The sequence below is a fragment of the Trachypithecus francoisi genome, unplaced genomic scaffold (assembly GCF_009764315.1).
Source record: "Trachypithecus francoisi isolate TF-2019V2 unplaced genomic scaffold, Tfra_2.0 Lachesis_group0, whole genome shotgun sequence".
NCBI classification, from domain to species: domain Eukaryota; kingdom Metazoa; phylum Chordata; class Mammalia; order Primates; family Cercopithecidae; genus Trachypithecus; species Trachypithecus francoisi.
In genome coordinates, this window is record NW_022681453.1 from 157,266,024 (window position 1) to 157,281,238 (window position 15,215).

The window sequence follows — 15,215 nt, forward strand, 5'->3', positions numbered from 1 at the left end:
GCGCAGCTTGCAGTGAGCTGAGATCCGGCCACTGCACTCCAGCCCGGGAGAGCGAGACTCCGTCTCAACAACAACAAAAAAAAGTTCTAGGGTACATGTACACAACGTGCAGGTTTGTTACATAGGTATACATGTGCCACGTTGGTTCGCTGCACCCATCAACTCATCATTTACATTAGGTATTTCTCCTAATGCTATCCCTCCCCCAGCCCCCACCCTCCAACATGCCCCAATGTGCGACGTTCCCCTCCCTGGGTCCATGTGTTCTCATGGTTCAACTCCCACTTATGAGTGAGAATATGCAGTGTTTGGTTTTCTGTCCTTGTGGTATTTTGCTGAGAATGGTGGTTTCCAGCTTCATCCACGTCCCTGCAAAGGACATGAACTCATCCTTCTTTATGGCTGCATAGTATTCCATGGTGTATATGCGCCACATTTTCTTTATCCAGTCTATTATTGATGGACATCTGGGTTGTTTCCAAGTATTTGCTATTGTGAATAGTGCATATAAGGTCACATTCTTAAGTACTAGGGATTAGGAATTCAACATATCTTTTTGAGGGAGATGTAACTCAACCCATATCTGGCTAAACAACTCTTCACTTTAGATTCTGCTACAGTAATTGGTGTGGTCTCCATTTTCCTGACTAGGCTTTAATTGAAAGTGTGTATCTATTTTCTTTCATTTTTCCAGGGTACCCAGAGAGCCTCTCATTCTGCAAAATCATGTTCCTTGATTCTGGGAATTTTTATTGAATATTTTACTGATAATTCTTTCTTTTCTCTGATGCCTACTAGTACTTCTGTTATTTGGAAGTTGACCTCTGACTATTTAATTTTCTTTTCTCACTTATTTTCCATCTTTTCCTGTACTTTATGAAAGGACTCCTTTACTCTAACTTCAACCTTTCTACTGAGTGTTCTATTGAGCCTTTTTTTTTTTGTTCTGATCGTTCCCAGTTTTTTTTTCTATTTCTTTTGGTTTCTCATATGAGAAGTTTTCTTCATATGCCTGGTGATACTTGATTATCTTCTCATATTAAAAGGAGGGTCATAAAAGCTATTGTAAATAACATAGATTCTCTTCTTGAGCTAGTAAGAGAACCATCCTCCAAATTCCTACTTGATTGTCAGAATTCTGGAAGTCAAAAAGAAGAGGCCTCAGTAAGGGTCTCAACACTGAGCACTTTAACTTAATTCAGTGTTTTCTGTAGAACGCTTGACCTCCAATTGTGTCTACTGCCCACCCTCAGTGTCAGAAACAATCGTCAGTCTTCTGCTGGGGTATTCAAGAAGGCAGTCATTCGGCAATACAAACTAACGAAGGAATCTACATTCAAGCTTTCTTAAAAAAAAAAAAAGCTTTATTGATATAACTCAGATATCATAAAATTCACTTATTTAAAGAGTACAATTCAATGTTTTAGTCTATTCAGAGTTGTGCAACTATTACCACAATGAATTTTAGAACATTTTTGTCACCCTAAAAAGAAACTCCATATCCTAGAGTCACTTCCCATTTCCCTCTAACCTCCCCTACTCCCAGTCCTACGCAACCACTATATCTCTACAAACACACAATTTCTGGACACTTCATACAAATGGAATCTTACAATGTGGTCTTTAGTATACTTAGCATGTTTGTTTGTTTTTGAGACAGAGTCCCACTCTGTTACCCTGGCTAGAGTACTGTGTTGCTATCTTGGCTCACTGCAACCTCCACCTCCCTGGTTCAAATGATTCTCCTGCTTCAGCCTCCCGTGTAACTGGGATTATAGGTGCCCGCCACCACATCCAGCTAATTTGTGTGTTTATAGTCAAGACGGGGTTTCACCATGTTGGCCAGGCTGGTCTCAAACTCCTAACCTCAAGTGATCTGCCCGCCTTGGCCTCCCAAAGTGCTGGGATTACAGGTGTGAGCCACCGTGTCTCGCCCACTTAGCATGTTTTAAAGGTTCATCTGTGTTATAGCATGTATCATACAATTCTGTGGTTGTCTGTGACTGGCTTCTTTGACAGCATAATACTTTCAAGGTTCATCATGTTATAACATATATCAGTTCTGTATTCCTTTATACTGCCAAATAGTATTCAATTGTGCAGATATACATTATATGTAATCATTAGATCAGCTGATGGACAGCTGAGTTGCTTCTACTTTGGGGCTATTATGATTGAGCTGCTTCTTTTTTTTATTTTTTATTTTTTTGAGAGGGAGTCTCGCTCTGTCACCCAGGCTGGAGTGCAGTGGCCGGATCTCAGCTCACTGCAAGCTCCGCCTCCCGGGTTTACGCCATTCTCCAGTCTCAGCCTCCCGAGTAGCTGGGACTACAGGCGCCCGCCTCCTCGCCCGGCTAGTTTTTTGTATTTTTTAGTAGAGACGGGGTTTCACCGTATTAGCCAGGATGGTCTCGATCTCCTGACCTCGTGATCCGCCCATCTCGGCCTCCCAAAGTGCTGGGATTACAGGCTTGAGCCACCGCGCCCGGCCAGGATTGAACATTTTTATGTCTACTAAGAAGTTTATCATCAGTTCACTTGCTTTCCAATTTCCAAATTTTATTGTTACTGTCTCTTCTTTCATTCTCTCTACTTGTGTAGTTCAAATCTTCTAAAAGTATCCTTTACTGTCACCTTGCTGGGCTATCAAAGGGAGTAAAAGTAAATGTCTTTTTTTGTGTGTGTTTTGAGATGGAGTCTCGCTCTGTCGCCCAGGCTGGAGTGCAGTGGAGCAATCTCGGCTCATTGCAAGCTCCACCTCCCAGGTTCACGCCATTCTCCTGGCTCAGCCTGCAGAGTAGCTGGGACTACAGGCACCTGCCACCACACCTGCCTAATTTTTTGTATTTTTAGTAGAGACGGGGTTTCATCATGTTAGCCAGGATGGTCTGGATCTCCTGACCTCGTGACCCGCCCGCCTCGGTCTCCCAAAGTGCTGGGATTACAGGTGTGAGCCACCATACCCGGCTGTAAATGCGTCTTTCACTGAGACACCTTTACTTAGAAGTCCTTTCAATTACTTTTAGCCTTCATTCTTTCTCATGTATAGATTTGAAGGCTGTACCTCTTCCTCTAAGCATGGCTCTATACATATTTTTTTTTTTTTTTTTTGAGACGGAGTCTTGCTCTGTCGCCCGGGCTGGAGTGCAGTGGCCCGATCTCAGCTGACTGCAAGCTCCGCCTCCCGGGTTTACGCCATTCTCCTCCCTCAGCCTCCTGAGTAGCTGGGACTACAGGCGCCCGCCACCTCGCCCGGCTAGTTTTTTGTATTTTTTAGTAGAGACGGGGTTTCACCGTGTTAGCCAGGATGGTCTCGATGTCCTGACCTCGTGATCCGCCCGTCTCGGCCTCCCAAAGTGCTGGGATTACAGGCTTGAGCCACCGAGCCCGGCCATCTATACACATTCTTTAAGCTATACTATATTTTCATTTTTTCTTTTCATGGTTCTTTTCAAAATAGTTTAATGTTATTTCTTCTCTAATACCCGAATTACTCAGGAATATATTGCTTATTTTCAAACAGCTGACAATTTTCTAGTTTTATTTGTAACCCATTTCTGGCTTAATTCCAACATGTCAGAAAATACTCAAGAATTGATCATTTTTGATCTTTTTTATTGTCTAGCATGTGTCAATTTGGGAAAAACTTTCATAGGCACTTAAAAAAAATTGCATTCTGTAGGTATTAGGTGAAACGTTTAATGCATGTCAATCAGATTCATTTGATAATCAGTGTTTAAATATTTCATATATTTTTGTCTCATTATTCTAATTAGAGAGGCACGCTGAAATATCTCATGTTATGCTTACGGATTTGCCTAATTCTCCTTTTAGTTTTGTCCCTTTTTTGCCTACCATACTGGCAAAGATTAGAAAGAATGGTAACACAGTTAAGAAACCCTGTGGTGGCCGGGCGCAGTGGCTCACGCCTGTAATCCCAGCACTTTGGGAGGCCGAGGCGGGCGGATCACGAGGTCAGGAGATGGAGACCATCCTGGCTAACATGGTGAAACCCCGTCTCTACTGAAAAATACAAAAAATTAGCTGGGCGTGGTGGCGGGCGCCTCTAGTCCCAGCTACTCGGGAGGCTGAGGCAGGAGAATGGCATGAACCCGGGAGGCGGAGCTTGCAGTGAGCCGAGATAGCTTCACTGCACTCCAGCCTGGGAGACAGAGCCAGATTCCGTCTCAAAAAAAAAAGAAAAGAAAAGAAAAAAATAAAGAAACCCTGTGGTAAAGGTATAAATTGGAATCTTTTCCAGATTGCAGTTTAGCAACAGTCAGCAACATTTTAAATAAACATCTGTATCTTCGAAACCAGTTATTTTACATTTAGAAATTGATCTTAGGCAGGAAGGGAGATCCAGACAGGCTCTTCATGGGTACCAAACACTGCTTAGCAGTTACACTGATTCGTAAATTCTAACTGAAGCCTTTCAGCTATCCTTTAAGTATTATTCCCATACTAGAGATGAGAAAAAAATGAAGTTTTTAGCCACGTAAAAAAAAAAAAAAATGCGTGGCCGGGCGCGGTGGCTCACACCTGTAATCCCAGCACTTTGGGAGGCCGAGGCCGGCGGATCACGAGGTCAGGAGATCAAGACCATCCTGGCTAACATGGTGAAATTCCGTCTCTACTAAAAATACAAAAAATTAGGCAGGCAAGGTGGCGGGCACCTGTAGTCCCAGTTACTTGGGAGGCTGAGGCAGCAGAATGGCGTGAACCCGGGAGGAGGAGCTTGCAGTGAGCCAAGATCACGCCACTGCACTCCAGCCTGGGAGACAGAGCGAGACTCCGTCTCAAAAAAAAAAAAAAAAAAAAGCATATTCTTTGTAGGAATAAAAGGAGAAATAGCTTTATTAAAGAAAATCAGGAACTTTATAACAGAAACAAAATAGGCAAAGTTTTTTGGGTTAAAAAAAAAAAAACCTTTAGATTTATACATACGCTGATGCGGAAGGATGTTTATAAAAGCCAAGCTAGAAAACAAAGTATGGCATGCGATCCCATTTTTTTTCAATTGTGCATGAATTTACATGTTCACAGAAACTGGCCAAGCACACTGGCTCACACCTGTAAATCCCAGCACTTTGGGAGACCAAGGCTGGTGAATCAATTGAGCCCAGAAGTTAGAGGCCAGCCTGGGCAACATGGTGAAACCCCATCTCTACAAAAATTACAAAACTTGGCCAGTCATGATGGCACCTGACTATAGCCCAGCTACTTGGGAGGCTAAGGTGGAAGGATTGCTCGAGCCCAGGAGGTGGAGGTTGCAGTGAGCCAAGATCATGCCACTGCATTCCAACTGAGTGACAGAGCCATAACCTGTCTCACAAACAAACAAAAGTCTAAAAATAACAATAAATGACAAAGACATCATTTAGAGGAAAGAAAAACAAAATTATACAACAAGGCTTTTATAATTACTAGAAATTAGATTGCTTATACTATTAAGATGAAACATACCTGAGCCTTCTGGAAGCCAAGACTTAAAAACACATTTTACTCTATTTCCTGAACAATGTAATTGAGTATAACACATGACCCACATTAATTATCCCTCTCATCTCTGACATCACGGGAAAATATACAAATAAACAACACACACATATATGTATATATAAATATATGTACATTACTGCCTCAGCTTCTTACCTAAAGCCAATTTATTCCCGCAGCTATGATTTGCTAACTATGAAGAATGGGGAAACGGGCAGTTGTAGGTCCAAAAGAATAGGCTCAAATCATATTTTAAATGAGCCTTTTTTTAAAAATCAGCCCTCTTTAAAGTATATGAGCCTCCTATGCCCTGCACTTAGATGACAAGAACAATGCATGCGTATACACATTATGTGTTCTGTGATTTCTTTCTTCAACATTTTGCTTTTCCTACTCTTTAAGATTTTCTATTAAAGAAGTATCTTGTGCTCACTTCAGCAGCGCATATACTAAAACCAGATTGATACAGAGAACATTAGCATGGCCCCTGCGGAAGGAGGACACACAAATTCGTGAAGTGTTCCATATTTTTAAATTTTTAAAAAAATGTATCTCATCCCTTGGAGGGCAGAGTATATCCTAGCAATTTTTACTTGTAACTTCCATCATATGCATTAGACTAAATCAGATGGCTTCAGGAAGTTTCAGTATTACAAATTGAAGCTTCTTTATAGGAATAAAAGTAGTAGTAGTTTAAAAACAGCTTTATTAAAGGAAATCAGGAACTTTATAACAAGGACAGAGTAAACAAACTCATTCTGTTAAAAAGAAAAGTAAATATTTTAGTCTCTGTGGGCTTCAGTCTCTGTCATATATCCATTTTTTTTCCAGCCCTTTAAAAATGTAAAAACCATTCTTATCTTAGGGCAGTAAAAATAACTGTTTTGGAGAGGTGATTATTAAAACAGTGGATTTAATACATAAATGTTTTCTTTAAAGAAACTAACCCACAAGAGCAAAATATACAGACAAGCAAACAGTAGCAACAAAATTTTAGAAGCTAAAAGATGGACAACTGGTAACTAACTCACTTAGTAAATTCTAGAAGGGTGAAGCCTAAACCCTGAGTTGAAAACCCCAATTTATTTCTTGGAATCCTCAAAACACACAGGAATTGGCAGCACCAGGTGGTACTGCCTGAACTGGATGGAAGAATAAATTAAGGAAGACTGGGTGAAAGCTGCCTGAGAAGCAGACACATCCTTAGAAGTTACCCAAATCTACCTGATGGTTGGCTACCCACTCTCAGTAACAGAAGTCTGTTGGTTTATTCTCCAGAAAGGCTTTTTTGGTTTTTGTTTTGTTTTTTGAGACAGGGTCTCACTCTGTCACCCAGGCTGGAGTGCAATGGCACAATCTCCATCTTGGCTCACTGCAATCTCCGCCTCCTGGGATCAAGCAATCCTCCCACCTCAGGCTCTCAAGTATCTGGGCTATGCAGGCGAACACCACCATATCCAGCTAAATTTTGTATTTGTTATAGAGATGGGGTTTCACCATGTGGCTCAGGCTGGTCTCGAATGACTGGGGTCCGGACAATCTGCCCGCCTCAGCCTCCCAAAGTGCTGGGATTAACAGGTGTGAACAACCATGCCCAGCCTTGCTTTTGTTTTTTTCAGAGTCCCTGAACTAGGAATCACCAGGTATAATTAAAGGTCTAAGTACTCTATCAAAAATAGGGGAATGACAGTCTGATCCTGCACACCAAAATGAAACAAAAAACTAGTGGCCATCCTTCAACCTTCAAGCAAACTGAGTTTTCCCTCATGAACGTGACCTGATAGGAAATATTTGGACATCAGAGTTTTCTCAAAATAAAAAAATGCTCACTTGGATAATGAAATTCAAAATCTGTAAATCCCAATCAATTCAGGGTTTTCAGCTATCAATCACCCAAGCATTACTGATACCTGAAGTAAGACTGACATACAAGTTAGAGACCAAAACAAATGGAGAAAAGTCAACTTAAAAAAAACAGTCTGCGGCCAGGCACAGTGGTTCACACTGGTAATCCCAACAGTTTGGGAAGCCAAGGCGAGAGGTTCACTTGAGCCCAGGAGTTTGAGACCAGCCTGGGCAACATGGCAAAACCTTGTCTCTACAAAAAATACGAAACTTAGCTGGGCATGGCAGTGCTTGCCTGTGGTCACAGCTACTAAGGAAGGTGAGGTGGGAGGATTATCTCCCCTGGGGAGGTTGAGGCTGGGAGGCCGAAACTAGAGAGGCTAAGACTGCAGTGAGCCATGATTGCACCACTGCACTCCAGCCTGGGTGACAGAGTGAAACCTTCTCTCAAAAAAAACAAAACAAACAAACAAAAAAAGACAATCTGCAAGGAGAAAAAATATTTTTACAGAAGTCACTTAGGCCAGATGTGGTGGTGGCACACACCTGTAATCCCAACCTTGTCTCTACTTGGAAAAAAAAAAAAAAATAGCCAGGTGTGGTAGTGCACCCATGGTCCCAGCTACTCAGGAAGTCAAGGCAGAAGGATCGCTTGAGCCTGGAAGGTCGAGGTGCAGTGAGCCCCAATCACACCACTGCACTTGGACATGGGCAACAGAGCAAGACTCTGTCTCAAAAAAACTTAAAAAGTCATTTATAGGCTCAGAAATTAGAGAAGAGATCACATCCATGAAACATGAAAAAACACCAGATGCTATATAAAAAGAAATATTTAAGAAAACAAAAAATCTCTTGGGAAATCAAAATCTTGACAACAAAAATAAAAAATTCAACAGAAGGCTTGGGAAATAAAGCAATGTCCCAAATAAAACAGAGGAAAAGACTAGGAGGTAGAAAATAGGAGAAAAAAAGAAATTAGAAAACTAGCCTAAGAGACCCAAATAAATGACAAAAGTTTCAGGAAAAAGAACAGGGAGAAAACCATTGTTATGGACTGAACTGTGTCTGTTCTCCCCCCCTCCAAATCCTTATGTTGAAGCCCTAACACCTAATGTGACTGTATTTGGAAATAAGGTCTGTTAGGAGATAATGAAGACTAAATGAGGTCATAGGATGGGGCCCTAATCCAATTAAAAAAAGATCTCTCTTCACTGAAAACCCATGTAAGGATACAGCAAGAAGACAGTGGTTTACAAGTCAGAAAGAGAAGCCTCATCAGAAACTAACCCTGATAGCCAATTATTCTTTTTTGTTTATTTGTTTGAAATGGAATTTCCTTCTGTCGCCCAGGCCGGAGTGCAGTGGCATGATCTCGGCTCACTGCAATATCTGCCTCCCAGGTTCAAGTGATTCTCCTGCCTCAGCCTCCTAAGTAGCTGTGACTACAGGCACTCACACCAAGCCCAGCTGTTTTTGTATTTTCAGTAGAGATGCGATTTCACCATGTTGGCCAGGCTGGTCTCAAACTCCTGGCCTCAAGTGATCTCCCCGTCTCAGGCTCCGAAAGTACTGGGATTACAGGCATGAGTCACCACACTCAGCCACATCTTATTCTTGAACTCTACTCTTCAGAACTGTGAAAAAATATATTTGTTGTTTAAAAAACCCAGTCTGTGGTATTGTTATGACAGTGCTCAAAGACTAATACATCTGTCAGCAAAATAATTAAAGAAAATGTCACAGAACTAATGAATTTTACAGATTCAGAAGGTACACAAATATCCAGAAAAAAATGTTAAAAACAGACGTAACGCCAAGCTACAACCTTATGAAATTTCAGAATATAGGAAACACAAAATTCCAGAAAAGCAAAACATTTTTATACTCAAGAATTAGAATATCTTCAGACTTCTCAAAAGGATGACATGCTAGAAAACAATGAAGCAAGGCCTTCAGAATTCTGAAGGCAAATTATTTCCAGCCTAGAATCCTTAGCCAACCAAATCAAGCATGAAAACAAAAAAAAAAGTTTTCATTAATGCAAGATCTCAGTCTTCCACAGGAATCTATTGTATGATATACTCCATCAAATGGAGGGGTTAAACAAAAAACCAAACAAAAACACTACATGATTCATGGAAAGGGAAAAAAAAGATTTAACACAGCAGAAAGACAAAGGGAGTCGCTAGTTTTATCAGAAAGGAAGAAATGCCAGGAAACTACTATGTATCAGCCATAGAGGGCCAGATCAAGCAAGTTCAAAAACTGCTAAAGACAGCACAATTCTACTCCAATGCGTATACAATACCAGCCAGAAGAAATGAGCGTGTATGTTCATTAAAGACCTGTAAATGGGCCACGCGCGGTGACTCACGCCTGTAATCCCAGCACTTTGGGAGGCCGAGGCGGATGGATCACCTGAGGTCAGGACTTCAAGACCAGCCTGCCTGGCCAACACAGTGAAACCTCATCTCTACTAAAAATACAAAAATTAGCCAGGTGTAGTGGCGAGTGCCTGTAATCCCAACTACTTGGGAGGCTGAGGCAGGAGAATCACTTGAACCTGGGAGGTGGAAGTTGCAGTGAGCTGAGATTGCGCCACTGCACTCCAGCCTGGGTGACAGAGCAAGACTCCATCTCAAAAAAATTTTTTTAAAAATTTTTTTAAACTTTAAATGTTGACAACAGCTTTATTCACAATAGTCAAAAACTGAAAACCAAATGTCCAATTTTTTTTAATTACATTATATTCATCCAATGGAATACTACCATCATTGAAAAGGAACTATGGCTGCACCCTACATCATAAATGAATCTCACAAATACAATGTTAAGCAAAAGTAGCCATCCACAAGAAGGTATACATGCTGTATGGTTACTGTATTAGTCCACTTTCATGCTGCTAATGAAGACTGAACAATTTACAAAAGAAAGAGGTTTAATGGACTCACAGTTCCATGTGGCTGGAGAGGCCTCACAAGTGAAAAGCATGTCTCACGTAGCGGCAGACAAGAGCGCTTGTGCAGGGAAACTCCCGTTTTTAAAAATCATCAGATCTCGTGAGACTTACTATCACAAGAAAAGCACAGGAAAGGCCCACCCCCACAATTCAATTACCTCCCACCAGGTTCCTCCCACCACACATGGGAATTGTGGGAGCTACAATTCAGGATGAAATGTGGGTGGGGACACAGCCAAACCATATCATTTCACCCCCTGCCCTGCCCGAATATTATGTCTTCACATTTCATAACCAATCATGCCTTCCCAATAGTCTCCCAAAGTCTGAACTCATTTCAGCATTAACTCAGAAGTTCATAGTCCAAAGTCTCATCTGAAACAAGGCAAGCCCCTTCTCTGCCTATGAGCCTGTAAAATCCAAAGCAAGGTAGTTACTTCCTAGATAAGATAGGGGTACAGGCACTGGGTAAATACAGCCATTCCAAATGGGAGAAATTGCCCACAACAAAGGGGCTAAAGGCCCCTTGCAAATCCGAAATCCAGCAGGGCAGTCAAATCTTAAAAGCTCCAGAATGATCTCCTTTGACTCCATGTCTCACATCCAGGTCACGCTGATCCAAGATGTGGGTTTCCATGGTCTTGAGCACCTCTGACCCTGTGGCTTTGCAGAGTACAGTCTCTCTCCCAGCTGCTTTCACAGGCTTGCAGTGAGTGTCTGCAGCTTTTCTAGGCACGTGGTGCAAGCTGTCAGTGGATCTATCATTCTGGAATCTGGAGGATGGTGGCCCTCTTCTCACAGCTCCACTAGGTGGTGCCCCAGTAGGGACTCTGTGTGGGGGCTCTGACCCCACATTTCCCTTCTGCACTACCCTAGGAGAAGTTCTCCATGAATGCTCCACCCCTGTAGCAAACTTCTGCCTGGGCATTGAAGCATTTCCATACATCTTCAGAAACACAGGTGGAGGTTCCCAAACCCCAATTCTTGACTTCTATGCACTTGCAGCATCACCACCACATGGAAGCCACCGAGGCTTGGGGCTTGCACCCTCTGAAGCCACAGCCCAAGCTCTATGCTGGCCCCTTTCAGTCACGGCTGGAGCAGCTGGAATGCTGGGCACCAAGTCCCTAGGTTGCACATAGCACAGGAACATTGGGTCTGGCCCACAAAACAATTTTTTCCTCCAAGGCCTCCAGGTCTCTGATGGGAGGGGCTGCCATGAAGACCTCTGACATGCCCTGCAGACATCTTCCCCATTGTCTTGGGGATTACCATTCAGCTCCTCATTACTTATGCAAATTTCTGTAGATAGCTTGAGTTTCTCCTCAGAAAATGGGATTTTCTTTTCTATTGTGCTATCAAGCTGCAAATTTTCCGAACTTCTATGCTCTGCCTCTCTTGTAAAACTGAATGCCTTTAATAGCACCCAAGTCACTTCTTGAATGCTTTGCTGCTTAGAAGTTTTTTCTACCAGATACCCTAAATCATCTCTCTCAAGTTCAAAGTTCCACAGATCTCTAGGGCAGGGGCAAAATGTCGCCAGTCTCTCTGCTAAAACGTAACAAGTCACCTTTGCTCTGGTTCCCAACAAGTTCCCCATCTCCATCTGAGACCACCTCAGCCTGGACTTTATTGTCAATACAGCAACCAGCATTTTGGGCACTCATTCGACAAGTCTAGAAAGTTCCAAACTTTCCCACATTTTCCTGTCCTCTTCTGATCCCTTCAAACTGTTCCAACCTCTGCCAGTTACCCAGTTCCAAAGCTGCTTCCACATTTTTGGGTATCTTTTCAGGAGCGCTCTAGTCTACTGGTATCAATTTACTGTATTAGTCCATTTTCATGCTGCTGATAAAGACATACCTGAGACTGGACAATTTGCAAAATAAAGAGTTTTAATGGGCTTACAGTTCCACATGGCAGGGGAGGCCTCACAATCATGGCACGAGGTGAAAGGCATGGCATCTCACATGACAGCAGACAAGAGAAGAGAGTTTGTGCAGAGAAACTCCCGTTTTAAAAACCATCATATCCCACAACACTTATTCACTATCACAAGAATAGCATGAGAAAGGCCCACCCCCATGGTTCAATGACCTCCCACCAGGTTCCTCCAACCACACATGGGAATTGTGGGAGTTACAATTCAAGATGAGATCTGAGTGGGGACACAGCCAAACCGTATCAGTTACGTTTATATAAAGTTCAAAAACAGGCAAAAATAATTTATGCTGATAAGAGGACAGAATAGTGATTACCTTTGAGAGGATAAGAGACACTGACATGAGAGCCTTTTCGAACACTAAAAATGTTCCACATCTAGATTTGAGTGATGACTACATATATATCTACAAATATAAAAATTCAATACATTTAAATTTTTCAGTTTTCAATAAAAATTTAACGATACCTTCTCTAAACAAATTTGTATTTTTTTTTTTTTAGACAGTGTCGGACTCTGTCCCCCAAGCTAGAGTACAGTGGCGCGATCACAGCTCACTGCAGCCTTTACCTCTTGGGCTCAAGCAATCCTCCCACCAGCCTTGCAAGTAGCTAGGACTACAGATGCTCACACCCAAACCTGGCTAAATTTTTTTCTTACTTTTGTAGAGGCCATCTCTTGCTATATCGCCCAGGCTGCTCTCTAACTCCTACCCTCAAGCCATCCTCCCACCTTAGCCTCCCAAAGTGCAGGATTACAAGCATGAGCCACCATGCCCAGACTAAACAATTTTTTTAAAAAAAATTGGTAAGCTTTTTCATTGGATCCACAACAGGAATTAATCAAAAGGAAAAAAAAAAAGTAAAGTCTTATATACAAAGATCTTTATTGCAGAATTTACAAGAGCAGAACACATACACACACCTGGAAATTGTTTGGACGAACGGAGGCAAGATGGCGCACTTCCGGGTTCTTCATCCCCCCAACTTTTCCCGCGGGCGCGAAAATGCAGCTGACGCCCGGGAAGGTGCAGACCAACTGGGCATGCGCCAGGTGACGTCAATCTGAAGAGACCAAGATTTACCTGGTCGCACCTGCGGAACGCCCCCGGACACGCCTGTGCCCCGCCTATCGCCCTCCCACTCCCAGAAAAGCCGCTCGGGACCAGTGCTACGCGCGGACTTCCCAGCTTCCCCACTGCGGTGGGGACTGCCGGAACTCCGTCCGAGAGCAGCATGGAGAACTCTGTGGGCCTCACTTGCCGGAGGCCAACAGACCTCTCCTTACCCACCTTCTTCCCCTGAAGCTAGGTGACCAAAATAAACTTGCAGTTTGCTCCTACCCTTGCCTAGTCGCTGGTTCCTTTGCGCCCGCTCTGGTGGTCTTAGAAAAACAAGTCAGTTGGTGCCGAAACCCGGGAGGAGACCCCTCCTCGGGGCCCCCAGGGCCTGGGGAGCCTCCTCCTCCTCCTCGCTCCACGCCGCAGACGGACCAGGACCTGAGACCCGCTTCCCTCACTCTCACGGCCTCTCTGGGGTAAGTGCCCTTGTCTCCTCTTTACCTCCCTCGGCCAGAAATCCTGCGCAGGTCCGGGGTCCATTTGGAGCCACCAAGTGGCTCGGGAGACCGTTCAGGACGGAGACGTCCGCCTGAAGGTAATCTCCACTTAGGCTTCAAGAGCCTCTCGTCTGTCTCTGCTGGTTCCAAAGGACGCTTTGAAGCAGGCAGGGATCCATTCCCATGTCCATTGGGTCCATTGTTGTCGGTAAAGAGGAAACAAATGGGAAACCCCCAGTCCAAATTTCCAAAGAGCACCCCTTGGGGTGCCTCCTAGCCAATTTAAAAACCTTACAGCTTGAACAAGACCTTAGGAGGAAGCGGTTAATTTTCCTTTCCACTGTGGCGTGGCCCCGATACAAACTAGACAATCAGTCTCAGTGGCCACCGGAGGGCACCCTAGATCGCAATGTTCTGACCGACCTCAGTAATTTCTGCCAGCGGTTAGGCAAGTGGTCCGAAATTACGTACATACAAGGCTTTTGGGCCTTACGCTCTCGTCCCGACCTGTGTAGCCGGTGCTCTTCGGCCCAAGTTATGCTAGCCAAGGACGCCGGCTCACAGGAACCCGAAAAAGAGAGTCTTCATTCCTTTCTGTTCAGCCGGAGGATCTAGGGTTTCCCTCACTTCCGCCCTATACTTCTCCTCCCTCGCCCGGACTCCTCCTTCCTATTCCTTACCTACTAGTAATCCACTCAGTCCCGTGCTTCCTTCGGGGCACCCACTGGCTGTCTTGAGTCTCCTGTCTCTGCACACACCCGCTCTAAGTGCCCTGCTGATGCCTCCACTCCTGCCCCACACCCTCCTACAGTGTTAGCGCCTTTGCGAGAGGTGGCTGGGGCGGAGGGGGTAGTCAGAGTACATGTCCCTTTTTCATTGGCCGATCTTTCCAAAATTGAAAAGCGTTTAGGGGATTTCTCAGCTAATCCCACCGTTTACATAAAGGAATTTAGATATCTTTGTCAGGCTTATGACTTAACTTGGCATGACCTCCAGGTTATCCTAACCTCCACCCTAAACCCTGAGGAGCAAGAGCGCATCCTAGTGGCCGCCAGGCAGCACGCCAACCAACTACATTTAACTGATGCCACCATCCCACTAGGGGAGCAAGCAGTCCCCTCGGCAGACCCAGACTGGAACTACCAAGCAAACCAGCCTGGGCGCCGTAGGCGAGACATAATGGTTCAGTGTTTGTTGGCTGGTATGCAAACAGCCTCAAAAAAACTGTGAATTTTAACAAATAAAAGAAATTATACAAAATCCAGAAGAAAATCCAGCCGCATTCTTAAATAGGCTGACTGAGGTTCTAACCCAATATACCCGGTTAGATCCGGCCTCCCCCACAGGGGCCACCATTTTGGCGTCTTATTTCATTTCTCAATCAGCTCCTGACATTCATAAGAAACTTCAAAA

The 15,215-nt window shown here is 43.8% G+C and overlaps 1 protein-coding gene and 1 non-coding gene across 4 annotated transcripts in view; one reads left to right on the forward strand and one right to left on the reverse strand.

Annotated features, from left to right (window-relative positions):
- Positions 1–15,215, reverse strand: part of NCK1 (NCK adaptor protein 1) — a 105,140-nt gene that overhangs the window by 78,539 nt on the left and 11,386 nt on the right. The gene's annotated exons all lie outside the window — the stretch shown is intronic.
- Positions 5,925–6,031, forward strand: LOC117084588. The gene has a single exon (XR_004437520.1). It is a non-coding gene; the product is annotated as a U6 spliceosomal RNA (small nuclear RNA).